This window comes from Leucopleurus acutus (assembly GCF_964270905.1).
Source record: "Leucopleurus acutus genome assembly, chromosome: 10".
NCBI lineage: Eukaryota > Metazoa > Chordata > Mammalia > Artiodactyla > Delphinidae > Leucopleurus > Leucopleurus acutus.
Genome location: NC_139153.1, coordinates 40,912,224 through 40,933,682, shown reverse-complemented (window position 1 = coordinate 40,933,682; position 21,459 = coordinate 40,912,224). Strand labels below are relative to the sequence as shown.

Sequence of the window (21,459 nt, the reverse complement as noted above, 5' to 3'; positions counted from 1 at the left end):
ATTTGAAAATACTAAAATCAAAAAGCAAAAGAAAAAACCCTTTTCACAATTTTTTTGTATATATATATATATATATATATATATTTTAATGTTATTTATATATACTATATAAAACCACAGTAGGACCACGTACCACCTATACTGCCTATGTAGCCTGCCTTTTTCACTTAACATACTGTGGATATGTTTCTGTATCAGTGAGCATACAACAGTGGTATTTTTTTCTTGGTTTATCTAATAATTTTTCTTTAAGTTTTATTTTATATTGGAGTATAGTTGATTTACAATATTGTGTTAGTTTCAGGTGTACAGTAAAGTAATTCAGTTATACAGATATCTGTTCTTTTTCAAATTCTCTTCCCATTTAGGTTATTACACAATATTGAGTAGAGTTCCCTGTGCTATACAGTAGGTCCTTGTTGATTATCTGTTTTAAATATAGTAGTGTGTATATGTCAGTCCCAAACTCCCAGTTTATCCTTCCCCCACCACCTTTCCCTTTTGGTAACCATAAGTTTGTTTTATAAGTCTGTGAGTTTTTTTCTGTTTTGTAGATAAGTTCATTTGTATCTTTTTTTTAAGATTCCACATAGAAGTGATATCATATGATATTTGTCTCTGTCTGACTTACTTCACTTAGTGTGGTAATCTCCTGGTTCATCATGTTGCTGCACATGACATTATTTTATTCTTTTTAATGGCTGAGTAATATTCCATTGTATATATGTAGCAAATTTTTTTAAAAAATTAGTTATTTTTGGCTGTATTGGGTCTTTGTTGCTGTGCGTGGGCTTTCTCTAGTTGCAGCGTACAGGAACTACTCTTTGTTGCGGCGCACGGGCCTCTCATTGTGGTGGCTTCTCTTGTTGTGGAGTGTGGGCTGTAGGCGTGCGGGCTTCAGTAGTTGTGGCACACAGGCTCAGTAGTTGCGGTACACAGGCCCTAGAGTGCACAGACTTCAGTAGTTGCAGTGCGTGGGCTCAGTAGTTGTGGCTCGTGGGCTCTAGAGCGCAGTCTCAGAAGTTGTGACGCATGGGCCTAGTTGCTCCACAGCATGTGGGATCTTCCTGGACGAGGGATTGAACTTGTGTCCCCTGCATTGGCAGGCGGATTTTTAACCACTGTGCCATCAGGGAAAGTCCTGTCCCACATCTTCTTTATCCATTCATCTGTCGGTGGACATTTAGGTTTCTTCTATGTCTTGGCTATTGTAAACAGCACTGCAGTGAATATTGGGGTGCATGTATCCTTTCGAACCTTTCAGGCTTCTGTTCCATTACTTCTTCCCCCTTACCTTTCACCCCCAAGACAAATCCCAACCCCTGCCAAACCGCTGTGGTGTTGTATGTAGGTGGGGTGGTGTACGTAGGTGGGGTAACTCTAAGGAAGGAGGCTGGAGGTGGGAATCCCCCCACCAGGAGACTTGGAGGCCAGCTGACTTTTCAAAGCTGTTTCAGCCCAGAGGGTCCAACATTCTTTGGGTACACTAGACTTGGTTTAACTGTAGGAGGGCCCACCTGGATCTGGAGATTGTGGTTTCGTGCAGAGGGACCAGGCACTATATGTCTGCGGGGGTGGAGGGGGGGCTCATTTGCTGGCACATCCTCCCCAGCTCCCTCAGCCCCATAACAGTCCAGCCTCGGGACCCAAGCCTGCTCAGGCTTTAGGAATGTGACACCAGCCAAGGTCACCGAGGCCTGAGGGGAATAGAGTAGGCATTTCTTTTTTTCTTTTCTTTTTTTTTTAAATTTTTATTTTATGTTGGAGTATAGTTGATTTACCACGTTGTGTTTGTTTTAGGTGTACAGCAACCTGATCCAGTAATACATATACATATATCTATTCTTTTTCGGATTCTTTTCCCATGTAGGTTATTACAGAGTGTTGAGTAGAGCTCCCTGTGCTATACAGTAGGTCCTTGCTGATTATCTATTTTATATATATTAGTGTATACAGGTTAATCCCAACCTCCTAATATATTCCTCCTCCCCCACCTTTCCTCTTCGGTAATCCTAAGTTTGTTTTCTAAGTCTGTGAGTCTGTTTCTGTTTTGTAAATTAGTTCATTTGTATCAGTTTTTCATATCTACCTATAAGTGATAACATGATATTTGTCTTCCTCTGTCTGATTTCAGTTGGTATGATCATCTCTAGGTCCATCCATGTTGCTGCAAATAGCATAATTTTATATGGCTGAGTAATATTCCATTATATATGTGTGTGTGTGTGTTTATTTATACACACACACACACACACCCCACATCTTCTTTAGCCATTCATTTGTCGATGGACATTTTGGTTGCTTCCATGTCTTGGCTATTTTAAATAGTGCTGCAGGGAGCATTGGGGTGCATGTATCCTTTCAAACAATTGCTCTCTCTGGATATATGCCCAGGAGTGGGATTGCTGGATCATATGGTAGCTCTATTTTTAGTTTTTTAAGGAACCTCCATACTGTTCTCAATAGTGGCTGTACCAATTTACATTCCCACCAACAGTGTAGAAGGGTTCCCTTTTCTCCATACCCTCTCCAGCATTTATTGTTTGTAGATTTTTTGATGATGGCCATTCTCACCAGTGTGAGGTGATAACCTCATTGTAGTTCTGATTTGCATTTCTTTGATAGTGATGTTGAGCATCTTTTCATGTGCTTTTTGGCCATCTCTATGTCGTCTTTGGAGAAATGTCTATTTAGATATTCTGCCCATTTTTGATTAGGTTATTTGTTTTTTTGATATTGAGCTGCATGAGCTGTTTGTATATTTTGGAGATTAATTCCTTGTCAGTTGCTTCATTTGCAAATATTTTCTCCCATTCTGAGGGTTGTCTTTTTGTTTTATTTATGGTTTCCTTTGCTGTGCAAAAGTTTTTAAGTTTAATCAGGTTGCATTTGTTTATGTTTGTTTTTATTTCCATTACTCCAGGAGATGGATAGAAAAAGATCTTGCTGTGGTTTATGTCAAAAAGTGTTCTGCCTATGTTTTCCTCTAAAAATTTTATAGTGTCTGGCCTTACATTCGGGTCTTTAATACATTTTTAAAAATTAATTAATTAAAAAAAATTAATTAATTAATTTTTGGCTGCATCAGGTCTTTGTTGCTGCGCGCGGGCTTTCTCTAGTTGCGGCGAGCAGGGGCTACTCTTTATTGTGGTGCGCGGGCTTCTCATTGTGGTGGCTTCTCTTGTGGCGGAGCACAGGCTGTAGGCACGTGGGCTTCAGTAGTTGTGGCTCGCGAGCTCTAGAGCGCAGCCTCAGTAGTTGTGGTGCACGGGCTTAGTTGCTCCATGGCATGTGGGATCTTCCCAGACCAGGGCTTGAACCCATGTCCCCTGCATTGGCAGGCGGATTCTTAACCACTGCAGCACCAGGGAAGCCCCTTTAATACATTTTGAGTTTATTTTTGTGTATGGTGTTAGGGAGCGTTCTAATTTTATTCTTTTGCATGTAGCTGTCCAGTTTTCCCAGCAGTTCCCACACATTTATTGAAGAGACTGTCTTTTCTCCATTGTATATTTTTGCCTCCCTTGTCATAGATTAGGTGACCATAGGTGTGTGGGTTTATCACTGGGCTTTCTATCCTGTTCCATTGATCTGTATTTCTGTTTTTGTGTCAGTACCATACTGTTTTGATTACTGTAGCTTTGTAGTATAGTCTGAAGTCAGGGAGCCTGATTCCTCCAGCTCTGTTTTTCTTTCTCAAGATTGCTTTGGGTATTTGGGGTCTTTTGTGTTTCCATACAAATTGTAAAATTTTTTGTTCTAGGGACTTCCCTCGCGGTCCAGTGGTTAAGACGTCGCCTTCCAATGCAGGGGGTATGGGTTTGATCCCCAGTTGGGGAGCTAGGATCCCACATGCCTCATGGCCAAAAAAACCAAAGACATAAAACAGAAGCAATATTGTAACAAATTCAATAAAGAGTTTAAAAATGGTCCACATCAAAAAAAAAAATTAAAAAAATTTTTTTTTTCCTAATTCTGTGAAAAATGCCATTGGTAATTTGATAGGGATTGCATTAAATCTGTAGATTGTTTTGGGTAGTATAGTCATTTTCACAGTATTGATTTTTCCAATCCAAGAACATGGTATATCTCTCCATCTGTTTGTGTCATATTTAATTTCTTTCATCAATATCTTATTGTTTTCTGAGTACAGGTCTTTTGCCTCCTTAGGTAGGTTTATTCCTAGGTATTTTGTTCTTTTTGTTGTGATGGTAAATGGGATCGTTTCCTTGATTAATCTTTCTGATCTTTTGTTGTTAGTATATAGAAATGCAACAGATTTCTGTGTATTAGTTTTGTATCCTGCAATTTTACGAATTCATTGATGACCTCTAGTAGTTTTCTGGTGACATCTTTAGGATTTTCTGTGTATAGTATCATGTTATCTACAAACAGTTGACAGTTTTACTTCTTCTTTTCCAATTTGGATTCCTTTTATTTCTTCTTCTTCTCTGATCACCACGGCTAGGACTTCCATAACTATGTTGAATAAAAATGGCAAGAGTGGGCATCCATGTCTTGTTCCTGATCTTAGAGGAAATGTTTTCAGCTTTTCACCATTGAGTTTGATGTTAGGTATAGATTTGTCATATATGGCCTTTATTATGTTGAGGTGTGTTCCCTGTATGTCTACTTTCTGGACACTTTCTGGATGGTGGCCTTATAGAATGAGTTTGGGAGTGTTCCTTCCTCTGCAATTTTTTGGAATAGTTTTAGAAGGACAGGTATTAACTCTTTTCTCTAGATGTTTGATAGAATTTGCCTGTGAAGCCATCTGGTCCTGGACTTTGTTTGTTGGGAGTTTTTAAATCACAGTTTCAATTTCAGTACTTGTGATTGGTCTGTTCATATTTTCTCATTCTTCCTGGTTCAGTCTTAGAAGATTATACCTTTCTAAGAATTTGTCCATTTCTTCTATGTTTCCATTTTATTGGCATATAGCTGCATGTAGTAGTCGCTTGTGATTCTTTGTATTGGGTTGGCCAAAAAGTTCGTTTGGTTACCGAATACATTGTTGAATACAGTTCTTGGTGAAAATGAAAAGTGTGTCTTTTATTTTTACTTAAAACCGACCAAATTTTTTGGCCAACCCAATATTTCTGTGCTGTCAGTTGTAACTTAGTTTTCATTTCTAATTTTACTGATTTGAGCCCTGTCCCTGTTTTCCTTGATGAAACTGGCTAAAGGTTTATCAATTTTGTTTATCTTTTCAAAGAACCAGCTTTTAGTTTCTTTGATCTTTTCTATTGTTCTCTCCATCTCTATTTCATTTATTTCTGCTGTGGTCTTTATGATTTCGTTCCTTCTACTAACTTCTCGTTTTGTTTGTTCTTCTTTCTCTAGTTGCTTTAGGTGTAAGGATAGGTTGTTTGAGATTTTTCTTGTTTCCTGAGGTAAGATTGTATTGCTCTAAACTTCCCTTTTAGAATTGCTTTTGCTGTGTCCCATAGGTTTTGGATCATTGTGCTTTCATTTTCATTTTTCTCTAGGTATTTTTTGATTTCCTCTTTGATTTATTCAGTGATCCATTGATGGTTTAGTACCATATTATTTGCCTCCATGTGTTAGTGTTTTTTATCATTTTCCCCTTGTAGTTGATTTCTAATCTCAGTCTTGTGGCCAGAGAAGACGCTTGATATGATTTAATTTTCTTAACTTTACTAAGGCTTGCTTTGTGGCCCAGCGTGTGATCAGTCTTGGAGAATGTTCCATGTGCACTTGAAAAGAATCTGTATTCTGCTGCTTTTGGATGGAATGCACTATAAATATCAATTAAGTTCATCTGGTCTGATGTGTCTTAAGGACTGTGTTTCCTTATTGACTTTCTGTCTGGATGATCTGTCCCTTGATGAAAGTGGGGTGTTAAAGTCCCCCACCATTACTGTGTTACTGTTGCTTTCTCCTTTTATGGCTGTTAGTATTTGCCTTATATATTGATGTGCTCCTGTGTTGGGTGCATATATATTTACAATTGTTATATCTTCTTTTTGGATTGATCCCTTGATCATTATGTAGTGTCCTTCTTTGTCTCTTATAACACTCTTTATTTTAAAGTTTGTTTTATCTGGTATGAGTATAGTAAGTCCCCTACATACGAACGAGTTCTGTTCCAAGAGTGTGTTCGTAAGTCCCGTTTTGTTTGTAAGTCTAACAGAGTTAGCCTAGGTACCCAGCTAACACAGTCAGCTGTATAGTACTGTACTGTGTTAGGTTTATAATACTTTTCACACAAATAATACATTAAAAAAACCCACAAAAAATAAAGAAAACATTTTTAATCTTACAATATAGTACCTTGAAAAGTACAGTAATACAGTACAACAACTGCATATAGGGGCTGGTATCGAGTGAACAGGCAAGAAGAGTTACTGACTGGAGGAGGGAGAGGAGGTGGGAGATGGTAGGGCTGATGGATTATCAGCAATAGGAGATGGAGGGCAAGCTGCAGTTTCACTCACGCCTGAAGTTGACGGTGCAGGTTCTGATTCCTTCAATTCCATCTACCGTCTTGAAAAAAATGTTCCAGTGATGTTTGGGTAGTACCGTACCAGCTACACCACCGCTGCATTTATGCTTGCTTCCGGACATCCTGGGCTGGAAATAAAGATACTGTACTACTGTACTCTATACAGTACTGTACAGTAAAGTACACAAAAACACAGCCACCAGTAGAAGATGCACGCATGTGACAATGTACGCCAGACACATGAACTGACTTACATGATTAGACATGAGAATGCACGTTCACGTCTTTGAAAGTTTGCAACTTGAAGGTTTGTAGGGGACTTACTGTATTGCTACTCCAGCTTTCTTTTGATTTCCATTTGCATGGAATACCTTTTTCCGTATCATCATTTTCAGCCTGTATGTGTCCCTAGATCTGAAGTGGGTCTCTTGTAGACAGCATATAAATGGGTCTTGTTTTTGTATCCATTCAAGCAGTCTGTGTCTTTTGGTTGGAGCATTTAATCTGTTTATGTTTAAGGTAATTATCGATATTATGTTCTTATTGCCATTTTGTTAATTGTTTTGGATTTGTTGTTGTTTTTTAATTAATTAATTTTTGGCTGTGTTGGGTTTTCGTTGTTGTGCGTGGGTTTTATCTAGTTGTGGTGAGCGGGGGCTACTCTTCACTGCTGTGCATGGGCTTCTCATTGTCGTGGCTTCTCTCGTTGCGGAGCACGGGCTCTAAGCGCGCAGGCTTCAGTAGTTGTGGCACATGGGCTCAGTAGTTGTGGCTTGCAGGCTCTAGAGCTCAGGCCCAGTAGTTGTGGCGCACGGGCTTAGTTACTCCATGGCATGTGGGATCTTCCCAGGCCAGGGCTCGAACCCGTGTCCCCTGCATTGGCAGGTGGATTCTTAACCACTGTGCCACCAGGGAAGCCCCTTTTATTTGTTTTTGTAAGTCTTTTTTCTACCCTTTTGTTCTCTTGTGATTTGATGACTGACTGTAGTGTTTTATTTGGATTCCTTCTTCTTTTTTTGTGTGTGTGTATCTATTATAGATTTTCAGTTTGCAGTTACCATGAGGTGTTTTTTTTTTAAAAACTTATTTTTTTAAAATTTTGGCTGCGTTGGGTCTTCATTGCTGCACGCTGGCTTTCTCTAGTTGCGGCAAGCAGGCTTCTCATTGTGGTGGCTTCTCTTGTTGCGGAGCACGGGCTCTGGGCCCTCAGGCTTCAGTAGTTGTGGCACATGGTCTCAGTAGTTGTGGCTTGCAGGCTCTAGAGCAAGGCTCAGTAGTTGTGGCGCACGGGCTTAGTTGCTCTGTGGCATGTGGGATCTTCCAGGACCAGGGTTCAAACCCATGTTCCCTGCTTTGGCAGGCGGATTCTTAATCACTGCACCACCAGGGAAGTTCATAAATAGCTTTTATTATGTCGAGTTATATTCCCTCTATACCCACTTTTGTAAGGGTTTTTATCATGAATGGATGTTGAATTTTATAAAATTCTTTTTCTGTATCTTTTGAGATGATCATGTAGCTTCTGTCATTTCTGCCCCTCACCCCCCCGTTTTGTTTTTTTTGGCCATGCCATGTGGCACATGGGATCTTAGTTCCCTGACCAGGGATTGTACCCATGCCCCCTGCAGTGGAAGCATGGAGTCTTAACCACTGGGCCACCAAGAAAGTCCTGGTTTCTGTCCTTTCTTTTGTTAATGTGGTGTATCACATTGATTGACTTGTGTATGTTGAACCATCTTTGTGACCCTGGGATGAATCCAACTTGATTGTGGTGTATGACCTGTTTTATGTATTCTTGGATTTGGTTTGAGAATTTTTGTGTCTATATTCATCAAAGATATTGACCTGTAATTTTCTTTTTTGGTAGTGTCTTTGGTTTTGGTATCAGGGTGTGTGTTGGGTCTTCGTTTCTGTGCATGGGCTTTCTCTAGTTGCAGCGAGCGGGGGCCACTCTTCATTGCAGTGCACGGGCCTCTCACTGTTGCGGCCTCTCGTGTTGTGGAGCACAGGCTCCAGACGCACAGGATCAGTAGATGTGGCTCACGGGCCTAGTTGTTCCGCGGCATGTGGGATCTTCCCAGACCAGGGCTCGAACCCATGTCCCCTGCATTGGCAGGCAAATTGTCAACCACTGCGCCACCAGGGAAGCCCATTCATTCAGTTTTGATGGGCTGTATGTTTCTAGAAAGTTGTCCATTTCTTTGAGGTTGTCAAATTCGTTGGCCTATAATTATTCATAGTATTCTCTTACGGCTTTTTGTATTTCTGCAGTATCTGTTGTGATTTCTCCTCTTTCATTTCTTATTTTGTTTGTGTCTTCTCTCTTTTCTTCTTGGTGAGCCTGGCTAGAGGTTTGTCAATCTTGTTTACCCTTTCAAAAAACCAGCTCTTGGTTTTATTGATTTTTTTGTCTTGTTCTTTTATCTCTGTTTTATTTATTTCCTCTCTGATCTTTATTATCTCCTTCCTTCTGCTGACTTTCAGTTTTGTTTGTACTTCTTTTCCTAATTCTTTTAGATGGTGGGCTAGGTTGTTTATTTGAGATTTTTCCTGTTTCTTAAGGAAGGCCTGTATTGCTATGAACTTCCCTCTAAGAACTGCATCTAAGAACTGCATCCCAGAGATATTTATGGTTGTGTTTTCATTGTCATTTGCCTCAAGGTTTTTGGTTTTTTTTTGTTTGTGGTACGCAGGCCTCTCACTGTTGTGGCCTCTCGCATTGCGGAGCACAGGCTCCGGACGCGCAGGGTCAGCGGCCATGGCTCACGGGCCCAGCCGCACTGCGGCATGTGGGATCTTCCCGGACCGGGGCACGAACCTGTGTCCCCTGCATTGGCAGGCAGACTCTCAACCACTGAGCCACCAGGGAAGCCCTGCCTCAAGGTATTTTTTAATTTCTTTGATTTTTCTTGTTGACCCTTTGGTTTTTTTAGTAGTATGTTGTTTAGTCTCCATGTAATTGGTTTTTTCTTGTTTCTTTCTCTGTGGTTGATTTCTAGTTTCATGCTGTTGTGGTCAGAAAAGAGGCTTGAAATAATTTCTATACTATTAAATTTGTTGAGGCTTGTTTTGTGCCCTAGTATATGGTCAGTCCTACAGAATGTTCCATGTGCACTTGAAAAGAATGTGTATTCTGGGTTTTTTTGGATGTAATGTCCTGAAGATATCAATTAAGTTTAACTTTTCTATTGTATTATTTAGGATCTTTGTTGCCTTATTGATTTTCTGTCTCAAAGATCTGTCCATTGATGTGAGTGGGGTATTAAAGTCTCCTACTGTTAATGTATTCTTGTTAGTTTCTCCCTTTATGTCTGTTAGTATTTGTTTTATTTATTTGGGTGTTCCTGTGTTGGGTGCATATATGTTGACAAGTGTAATATCCTCTCCTTGTGTTGATCTTTTTATCATTGTACAGTGTCCTTCTTTATCTGTCTTTATAGCCTTTGTTTTAAAGTCTATTTTGTCTGATATGTGTATTGTGACCCCTGCTTTCTTGTCATTTCCGTTTGCATGAAATGTCTTTTTCCATCCCCTCACTTTTAATCTATGTGTGTCCTTTGCCCCAAAGTGGGTCTCTTGTAGGCAGCATATTGTAGGCTCTTATTTTTTTAATCCAGTCTGCCACTCTGTTTCTTTTGATTGGAGCCTTTAGTCCATTGACATTTAAGGTAATTATTGATAAGTATGTATTTATTGCCATTTTAAACCTTGTTTTCCCATTGATTTTTTTTTATTTCTATTATATATTTTTTTACATCTTTATTGGAGTGTAATTGCTTTACAATGGTGTGTTAGTTTCTGCTTTATAACAAAGTGAATCAGCTATACATATACATATATCCTCATATCTCCTCCCCCTTTGCTCTCCCTCCCACCCTCCTTATCCCACCCCTCTAGGTGGTCACAGAGCACCAAGCTGATCTCCCTGTGCTATGCGGCTGCTTCCCACTAGCTATCTATTTTACATTTGGTGGTATATATAAGTCCATGCCACTCTCTGACTTTGTCCCAACTTACCCTTCCTCCTCCCCGTGCCCTCAAGTCCATTCTCTATGTCTGCGTCTTTATTCCTGTCCTGCCCCTAGGTTCTTCATAACTTTTTTTTTAAATTCCACATATATATGTTAGCATGTGGTATTTGTTTTTCTCTTTCTGATTTACTTCACTCTGTATGACAGACTCTAGGTCCATCCACCTCACTACAAATAACTCAATTTCGTTTCTTTTTACGGCTGAGTAATATTCCATTGTATATATGTGCCACATCTTCTTCATCCATTCATCTGTTGATGGACACTTAGGTTGCTTCCATGTCCTGGCTATTGTAAATAAAGCTGCAGTGAACATTGTGGTACATGACTCTTTGAATTATGGTTTTCTCAGGATATATGCCCAGTAGTGGGATTGCTGGGTCGTATGGTAGTTCTAGTTTTCGTTTTTTAAGGAACCTCCATACTGTTCTCCATAGTGGCTGTATCAAAAAAATATATAGAACGCTTCATGAATTTGCGTGTCATCCTTGTGCAGGGGCCATGCTAATCTTCTCTGTATTGTTCCAATTTTAGTATATGGCTGCCGAAGTGAGCACTCCCGTTGATTTTATATTTCTTCTTTGTCCCTTTCTTTTTTCTTTTGTGGTTTGATGATTTTCTTTTGTATTACGCTTATCTTCTCTTCTTTTTGTTTTTTTGTGAATCTGTTGTATGTGGTTGCCCTGTTTTTCAAGTATGTTAACTCCTTCCTATATCTACTTGCTTTAGACTGGTAGTCAGATAGGCTCAAACACCTTATAGAAAAAAAAATCTACATTTTCTTACTCTCCTCTCCCACATTTAATGATTTTGATGTCCTCTTTTGCATCTTCATGTTTATCCTTTTGCCATTCATTGTGGTTATCATTGCTTTCACAAAAATTTTTTTACTATTTTAAAAATCTGTGTGTGTACTTTCTTGTTTAAATGATTTACTTGCCAATTATGATTTTCTCTTTCCTGTAGATTCTTACTGCTTTTCGTATTTATTTATTTTTTGGCTGTGCCATGCGGCCTGTGGGATCTTACTTTCCTGACCCTGGATCAAACACAGGCCCCTTGTAGTGGCAGCACAGAGTCCTAACCACTGGACTGCCAGGGAATTCCCTCTACTTTTCTACTTAGAGAAGACCTTTCAATATTTCCTTTAGGATAGGTTTAGTATTGCTGTATTCTTTTACTTTTTGCTATCTGAGAAATTCTTTATCTCTCTTTCTGTTCTAAATGATAATCTTGCTGGGTAGAGTATCCTAGGTTGCAGATTTTTCCATTTTGGGACTTTGAATATATCTTGCCACTCCCTTCTGGCCTGCAGCATTTCTGTAGAGAAATCAGCTGATAACCTTATGGTTGTTCCCTTGTAATTAATTCTTTGTTTTTCTCTTGTTGCCTTTAGAACCTTCTCTTTATTTTTAACTTTTTTAAATATGTCTTGGTGTAGGTCTGTTTAGGTTTATCTTGTTCAGAGCCCTCTGTGCTTCCTGTATCTGGATATGTTTCCTTCTTTAGGTTTGGGAAGTTTCCAGCCATAATTTTTTCAAAAACAGTTTCATTACCTTTTTCTCTTTCTTCTCCTTCTGGGATCCCTATTATGCATAGATTGGCCCACTTTATGTTATCCCATAGGTCTCATATTGCTTTCATTTTTTGTCATTTGGGTTTCTGTCTGCTGTTCTAATTGGGTGATTTCCATTATTCTGTCTTCTAGATCACTTATTTGTTCTGCATTATTCATTCCTCTGTTCATAGCCTTTGGTCCAGCTTTCATCTCTTCAAATGAATTCACTAATTTTTCTTGGCTCCTCCTTATAATTTCTAGTTCCTTTTTACAGTAGTCTGCATTTCTGTCGATAGCTTTTCTCAATTCCTTCAGTATTTTCATTATCTCCTTTTTTATTTTTTTGCGGTACGCGGGCCTCTCACTGTTGTGGCCTCTCCCGTTGCGGAGCACAGGCTCCGGATGCGCAGGCTTAATGGCCATGGCTCACAGGTCCAGCCGCTCCACGGCATGTGGGATCTTCCTGGACCAGGGCACGAACCCATGTCCTCTGCATCGGCAAGCAGACTCTCAACCACTGCACCACCAGGGAAGCCCTCCTTTTTTATTTTTGTTTAGTTCTGGCTGCATTGGGTCTTCGTTGCTGTGCGGGCTTTCTCTAGTTGTGGCGAGTGGGGGCTACTCTTTGTTGTGGTGTGCGGGCTTCTCATTGTAGTGGCTTCTCTTGTTGCGGAGCATGGGCTCTAGCTGCATGAGCTTCAGGAGTTGTGGTGCATGGGCTCAGTAGTTGTGGCTCACGGGCTCTAGAGTGCAGGCTCAGTAGTTATGGTGCACGGGCTTAGCTGCTCTGCAGCATGTGGAATTTTCCCTGTGTCCCCTGCATTGGCAGGCAGATTCTTAAGCACTGCGCCACCAGAGAAGTCCCTCATTATCTCCTTTTTGAACTTGGTGTCTATTAGACTGAAGAGGTCTGCTTCATTGTTTGTTTTTCAGGGGTATTCTCTTGATCTTTTAATTGGGAGTGGTTCCTCTGCTTCTTCATTTTACTTATATTTCTCTTGCTGAACGAGTTGAGGAGAAACAATTATCTACTGTGGTCTTGGAGGGCTATTTTTATGTGAAAACATCCCTGTGTAGCCTGTGTGGGCTTAATATTTTTGGATGTGAGGGCTGTTTTTAGTATGGATGCCTGCCACCTCTTTCCTCACTGTATGCTGGCTATCATCCCCTTGATAGGAGGTGTGACTGATGTGCTGACCAGAGCCAGCACTGGATATTGAGCAGGGCCTCCTCTTTGCTCTATGGTTTTCACTGCCTTGTCTGGGGCAGGGTGTGCTCCCCAGTTGTTGGAGTAGCAGCCCCCAGATCGGTTTCTGAGTTGCATTTCTGGTATGTGGTGCAAGGTAGGTTGGATTGGGGTGCTCCCACTGGGAGAGGAGCCATTGAGTACTCCTCCTCCTCCTGAGCTGTTCACCTGTGAGTGTGTTCCATTGTGTCACCTTTCACCTATTGTGCAGACTCTCAGAGTACACTGTTATTGGCACTGCCCTCGGCCCCACCTCAACCGTAGGTATGCTGGCAGTCCTCCCTGGTACCTCTCAGGTTTTGTTTTCACAATGCCACCAGCGCAGATCCACAGAAGTCAGGTCCCAAGACTGCAGTACTCGTGCACCTGGACCTTCTGTGGGTGCTATGGAGGCAGCTCAGACCCTGGCTCAGCCCAGCCGCCTGGTGTACATGCCCACAATGCCCACAGCTGCTAAGGCCAGACCTGTCCCAGCCATGGGAGCACCAGTTTTCTGTTCAGATGTTCTGCAGGCACTGAATATACAAAGCTGGCAGCGGAGGTGTAAATCTGCGGTTCGTTCAGCCACAGGGAGAGATTTCATCTCTGCTTCCTAAGTCACACGGCCCCTGGGGCTCAGCTGTGATTTCAGCCCCACCTCTGTGTGTGGGCAACCCACTGGTGTCTGCGCCCAGGGCTGCTGAAGCAGTGGCTGGAACTTGTGAGCCTGCCCAGGTGGGAGGGAACTGAGGTGGCAGCTGGAGTGCATTGGCCTGCCCAGGCAGAAGGGAGCTGGGGCAGCGGCCAGAGCCTATGGAGGTAGGAGCTGGTGGGTGGGGAAAGAGGCTGCAATGGTGGCCCCATCTCTCCCTTCCTGCGCCACTTAACAATGGCACTTCGCTTCTGTGGCAGCCTGGGCTTCTTCCATGAACACTCCTGGTCGCTGTGCCCCACACTCCAGCCCCTTTAGGCTGTCTCCATGCAGCCAACAGCAGTCCTCTCCCCGGGTCTGTCCTCTAAACCCCACGTTCCAGCACCCAGCCCCTGCCCATACCAGCAAAGGTGCTTCTAAGGCTGGGATGCACAGGGCAGTGGCACGGCCCATTTGTGTAATCTCTGGCTGTCCTGCCTGCCACTAACTGGTTGTTGCTGTCTCTGAGCCTTGGAAGCTTCTTTTCTGTCCCTGCTGATCTGTCCTCTGGTGAGGGGACTTCCCAGAGTGTGGGAACCTCTCTCCTTCAGCTCCCTCCTAGGGGTGCAGGACCCATCTGCTTCCTCTTTATTTTTTTTTCCTTTTGCCGTACCCAGTTACGTGGCCATCTTTCTTGTCCTTTCAGGTGTTTGAGGTCTTCTGCTAGTGTTCAGTAGGTGTTGTGTGAGAATTGTTCCATCTGTAAACGTATTCTTGATGTATTTGTGGGAAGAGATACATTCCATGTTCTTCTACTCCACCATCTTGATTCTGATCCCCTTTATCCATTTTTGTTTTGGCTGTGTTGGGTTTTCGTTGCTGTGCGTGGACTTTCTCTAGTTGTGGTGCGTGGGCTTCTCATTGCAGTGGCTTCTCTTGTTGCAGAACATGGGCTCCAGGCGCGTGGGCTTCAGTAGTTGTGGAACGTGGGCTCAGTAGTTGTGGCTTTCGGGCTCTAGAGCACAGGCTCTGTAGTTGTGGTGCATGGGCTTGGTTGCTCCGCGGCATGTGGGATCTTCCCAGACCAGGGATCGAACCCGTGTCCCCTGCATTGGCAGGCGGATTCCTAACCACTGCGCTACCAGGGAAGTCCCTTTTTATCCATTTTTGAATCGAGTTTCTGTTGTTAAGTTGTAGGAGTTCTTCATATATTCTGGATATTAACCACTTATCAGATATATGATTTGCAAATATTTTCTTCCATTCCATGGGTTGCCTTTTTACTTTGTTGGTTGTGTCCTTTTGATGCTCAGAAGTTTTAAATTTTGATGTAGTCCAGTTTACAATTTTTTTGTTGTTGCTTGTGCTCTTCAAGTCACATCCAAGAAATCATTGCCAAATTCAATGCCACGAAGATTTTCCCTTTTATTTCTTCTAAGAGTTTTATAGTTTCAGCTCTTATATTTAGGTCTTTGCTCCATTTTGAGTTTATTTTTGTAAATGGTGTAAAGAAAGTTTCCAGCTTCACTCTTCCGCATGTAGATATTTAGTTTTCCCAGCACCATAAATTGAAAAGACTGTCCCCCATTGAATGGTCTTGGCACCCCTGTCAAAAATCATTTCAAAAAAAAAAAATCATTTCACTATGTGTATTAGTTTGCTCTGGCTGCCATAACCAAGTACCCCAGACTGCTGACTTAAACAACAGAAATTTATTTTCTCACAGTTGTAGAGGCTAGTAGTCTGAGATCAAGGTGTTGGCAAAGCTGACTTCTTCTAAGGATTCTTTCTTTGACTTGTGGATGACCATCTTCTCCCTGTATCTTCACATGGTTGTCCCTCTATGTATATCTGTAGAAGGCCAACAGTCATATTGGATTAGGGCCCACCTCTAGGACCTCATTTCACTGTAATTACCTCTTTAAGGCTCTATCTCCTAAAATACAGTCACATTCGGAGATACTGGGAGTTAGGACTTTAGTATGAATTGGTGAGGGGGGGCATTATTCAGTCCATAACACCACATATTTGAGGGTTTATTTCTGGGCACTCTCTTTTACTCCATTGGTCCATATGTCTTTATTGCCAGTACCAAACTGTTTTGATTATTATAGCTTTGTAATAGGTTTTGAAATGAGGAATTGTGGGATCTCCAGTTTTGTTCTTCTTTTTCAAGATTGTTTTGGCTATTTGGTGTGGGGGGTGGTCCCTTGAGATTCCATATGAATTTTTAGGATGGATTTTTCTATTTCTGCAAAAAATGCCATTGGGATTTTGATGTGGATTGCACTGAATCTGTAAAAAAGTAAAATCCAAAAACTATCACTTTAGGGAGGCTTGCCACCTTAATATTAAGTCTTTTGATACATGAGTATCAGATATCTTTCCATTTATTTATGTCTTTAATTTCTTTCAGCAAAGTTTTGTAGTTTTCTCTATGCAAGTCTTTGGCCTTCTTGCTTAATTTTACTTCTAAGTAATTTATTCTTTTTGATGCTATTGGACTTGAAATTCAAAAAAAACTTTTCTTTAATTGTGATTTTTGTGTATTGATTCTGTATCCTGAAACTTCACTGAATTCATTGATTAATTCTAACAGATTTTTTTGGTGCAATCTCTAAGGGTATTTTTACATATGAGTTCATGTCTGTGAAAAGAGATAATTTTGCTTTTTCCTTTCTAATTTGGATACCTTTTTTTTTTTTTTTAAACATCTTTATTGGGGTATAATTGCTTTACAATGGTGTGTTAGTTTCTGCTTTATAACAAAGTGAATCAGTTATACATATACATATGTTCCCATATCTCTTCCCTCTTGCGTCTCCCTCCCTCCCACCCTCCCTATCCCACCCCTCCAGGCTGTCACAAAGCACCAAGCCAATATCCCTGTGCCATGCGGCTGCTTCCAACTAGCTATCTACCTTACTACGTTTGTTAGTGTGTATATGTCCATGACTCTCTCTCGCCCTGTCACAGCTCACCCTTCCCCCTCCCCATAACCTCAAGTCCGTTCTCTAGGAGGTCTGCGTCTTTATTCCTGCCTTACCCCTAGGTTCTTCATGACATTTTTTTTTCCTTAAATTCCATATATATGTGTTAGCATACACTATTTGTCTTTTTCTTTCTGACTTACTTCACTCTGTATGACAGACTCTAGTTCTATCCACCTCATTACAAATAGCTCAATTTCGTTTCTTTTTATGGCTGAGTAATATTCCATTGTATATATGTGCCACATCTTCTTTATCCATTCATCCGATGATGGGCACTTAGGTTGTTTCCATCTCTGGGCTATTGTAAATAGAGCTGCAATGAACATTTTGGTACATGACTCTTTTTGAATTTCGGTTTTCTCAGGGTATATGCCCAGTAGTGGGATTGCTGGGTCATATGGTAGTTCTATTTGTAGCTTTTTAAGGAACCTCCATACTGTTCTCCATAGTGGCTGAACCAATTCACATTCCCACCAGCAGTGCAAGAGTGTTCCCTTTTCTCCACACCCTCTCCAGCATTTATTGTTTCTAGATTTTTTGATGATGGCCATTCTGACTGGTGTGAGATGATATCTCATTGTAGTTTTGATTTGCATTTCTCTAATGATTAATGATGTTGAGCATTCTTTCATGTGTTTGTTGGCAGTCTGTATATCTTCTTTGGAGAAATGTCTGTTTAGGTCTTCTGCCCATTTTTGGATTGGGTTGTTTGTTTTTTTGTTATTGAGCTGCTTGTAAATTTTGGAGATTAATCCTTTGTCGGTTACTTCATTTGCAAATATTTTCTCCCATTCTGAGGGTTGTCTTTTGGTCTTGTTTATGGTTTCCTTTGCTGTGCAAAAGCTTTGAAGTTTCATTAGGTCCCATTTGTTTTTTTTTTTTGTTTTTATTTCCATTACTCTAGGAGGTGGGTCAGAAAGGATCTTGCTGTGATTTATGTCATAGAGTGTTCTGCCTATGTTTTCCTCTAATAGTTTGATAGTTTCTGGCCTTATATTTAGGTCTTTAATCCATTTTGAGCTTATTTTTGTGTATGGTGTTAGGGAGTGATCTAATCTCATACTTTTACATGTACCTGTCCAGTTTTCCCAGCACCACTTATTGAAGAGGCTGTCCTTTCTCCACTGTACATTCCTGCCACCTTTATCAAAGATAAGGTGTCCATATGTGCATGGGTTTATCTCTGGGCTTTCTATCCTGTTCCATTGATCTATCTTTCTGTTTTTGTGCCAGTACCATACCATCTTGATAACTGTAGCTTTGTAGTATAGTCTGAAGTCAGGGAGCCTGATTCCTCCAGTTCCTTTTTTCGTTCTCAAGATTGCTTTGGCTATTCGGGGTCTTTTGTGTTTCCATACAAATTGCAAAATTTTTTGTTCTAGTTCTGTGAAAAATGCCAGTGGTAGTTTGATAGGGATTGCATTGAATCTATAGATTGCTTTGGGTAGTAGAGTCATTTTCACAATGTTGATTCTTCCAATCCAAGAACATGGTATATCTCTCCATCTATTTGTATCATCTTTAATTTCTTTCATCAGTGTCTTATAATTTTCTGCATACAGGTCTTTTGTCTCCTTAGGTAGGTTTATTCCTAGATATTTTATTCTTTTTGTTGCACTGGTAAATGGGAGTGTTTTCTTGATTTCACTTTCAGATTTTTCATCATTAGTATATAGGAATGCCAGAGATTTCTGTGCATTAATTTTGTATCCTGCCACTTTACCAAATTCATTGATTAGCTCTAGTAGTTTTCTGGTAGCATCTTTAGGATTCTCTATGTATAGGATCATGTCATCTGCAAACAGTGACAGCTTTACTTCTTCTTTTCCGATTTGGATTCCTTTTATTTCCTTTTCTTCTCTGATTGCTGTGGCTAAAACTTCCAAAACTATGTTGAATAAGAGTGGTGAGAGTGGGCAACCTTGTCTTGTTCCTGATCTTAGTGGAAATGCTTTCAGTTTTTCACCATTGAGGATGATGTTTGTTGTGGGCTTGTCATATATGGCCTTTATTATGTTGAGGAAAGTTCCCTCTATGCCTACTTTCTGCAGGGTTTTTATCATAAATGGGTGTTGAATTTTGTCAAAAGCTTTCTCTGCATCTATTGAGATGATCTGGATACCTTTTATTTCTTTTTCTTGCCTGATTGCTCTGGCTGGAACTTCCAGTACTGTGATAATACAAGTGGTTGATGTGGGCATCCTTGCCGTCTTGTTTCTTGTGTGAGAGGAAAAGTTTTCAGTCTTTTACTAACTTGGTATGATGTTAGCCAAGGGCTTTTCATATATAGCCTTTATTATGTTTAAGTAGAGGAACTTACCTGCCTTTTAAAGAAGGTGACACTGTTCTTAAGAGGAAGAAAAAATTGTCAGAAAGGTGAATTATCTCATTTGCTACTCTGTTTGAAAGTAGTTAAAAACAACTGTTTCTCTTTGAATAACAAAAGAGGATTTAAATAAAAATTTTATTTATAATTTCAAAGTGTAGGAGATTGTATCTTCCCCCCAAAGCAGGGATAATTAATTGGTATGTTTATATATGCTAGAGATATATTCTTTAAAGACTACTGTGTGTAAATTGAATTTTTAAAAACTGTTAGCCTCTTATGTAGAAAACAAAAGGTGGAGTCACACACCAGTGTTATTATAATATTAGCTTATATAATTGCCCATGTACAGCGTACCTTTACTGGGATCTTGACTTCTTCATATGGCTTCAAGTTACTATCAGGTGTCCTTTTATTCAGTCTATAGGACTCCTTTTAGCATTTCTTGTAGGGCAGATCTAGTGGTGGTGAATTCCCTCAGTTTTTGTTTAGCTGGGAATGTCTTTTGATTTCTCCTCAGTTTTGAAGGATTTCTCCTCAGTTTTGCCAGATATAGGATTTTTGGTTGACAGTGTTTTTCTTTTAGCACTTGGAATATATCAACCTACTGCCTTCAGTTCTCCAAAGTTTCTGATGAGAAATCTGCTGATAATCCCATTGAGGATTCCTTGTATTTGATGAGTCACTTCTCTTGTGCTGCTTCCCAGGTTCTCTTTGTCTTTCAACAGTTTGATTATAATTTTTTCTTGGTGTGGGTCTCTGAGTTCATTTTACTTAAAGTTCATTAAGCTTCTTGGATGTTTATATTTCATGTCTTTAGTCAAATTTGGAAAATTTTTTGCCATTATTTCTTCACATATTCTTTCTGCCCCTTTCTCTCTCTCTTCTTCTGGGACTTCCACAATGTGTATGTTGATCTGTTTGATGGTGTCTCACAGGTCCCTTAGGCTCTGTTCACTTCAATAATTTTTCTTTCTGTTCCTTAGACTTGATAATTTCAGTTGTCCTAGACTTTTTTAAAAAAAAATATTTAGGCTGTGCCAGGTCTTAGTTGCGGCATGCGGACTCTTAGTTGCGGCATGTGGGCTTCTTAGTTGTGGCATGTGAACTCTTAGTTGTGGCTTGCATGCAGAATCTAGTTCCCCGACCAGGGATCAAACCCAGGCCCCCCGGCATTGAGAGCGCAGAGTCTTACCCACTGGACCACCAGGGAAGTTCCCTCAATTGTCCTAGCTTTGATTTCACTGATGGTTTCATCTACCTACTCAAATCTGCCTTTGAATCACTCTAGTGAATTTTTCAACTCAGTTATTGTACTTTTCAGCTTCAGAATTTCTTTTTGGTTTCTTTTTAAGTTTTCTGTCTCGTTGATATTCCCATTTTGTTCTCTATGTCGTTTTCTTGACTTTTTTCCGCATCTTCCTTTAGTTCTTTGAGTATCTTTAAGACAGTTATTTATCTAGTAGAGCTGTCATCACATCTTTTTCAGGAACAGTTTGTTTGTTTTTGTCCCTTTAAATGAGTCACATTTTCCTATTTCTTTATATGTCTTGTATTTTTGTTGTTGAAAACCGGACATTTGAATCTAATGCTGTGGTGACTCTGGAAATCAGAATCTCCCCTTCTCCCAGGGTTTGCTGTTTGTTTGTTTGTTTGGAGTGTTGTAGGCTGTCTCTGTGCCAAGAATCAGTCTGAGGTGTGGACTTAAAGTCTTCTCAGGTCTTTTTTAAGCCTTTGCCTTCCCCTGGGTATGCATGATGACTGTCTAACTTCCTCTGAATATGTGGTTGCTTTTGAATCCAATAGTCCTCAATATCTGGCTCCCAAAAGGAGAAAAAGAGAAAAATGAAGGGATGAGGGGGGAGAAGCACTGGTGCTTTAAATCCCCTTGAAGTCACTTCAGCCAGAGGGGGAGTGCAACAGCAGGGGGAGGTGTAACAACAGTGTCCACCGCCTCTTTGCACCTCTGAGATCAGAAGCAGCGCGATCAGCCCTGATCAGAGCAGATCCCTGATATTTGGAGGACAGCGTCCTCATTGCCCACCCTGGCTCCCACAGGCTGTGTGCGCAAGCCGCTCCAGGAACACATGCAAGGCTGCCTGCACAGGGATGGGCACTGGGTAGCTGCGATTGTGCTAAGGGCTGAAATTCACCAAAATTTATCCAAACATTCCTCTGCACATTTGCAAGTCCTCAGTAGACTCCAGGAGTTCTAGAACAGTTACATCA

General features: G+C 40.6%; 1 protein-coding gene across 1 annotated transcript in view; it reads left to right on the top strand.

The window, feature by feature from the left end:
• PTPN23 (protein tyrosine phosphatase non-receptor type 23) overlaps positions 1–21,459 on the top strand; it is a 41,395-nt gene that overhangs the window by 8,057 nt on the left and 11,879 nt on the right. The gene's annotated exons all lie outside the window — the stretch shown is intronic.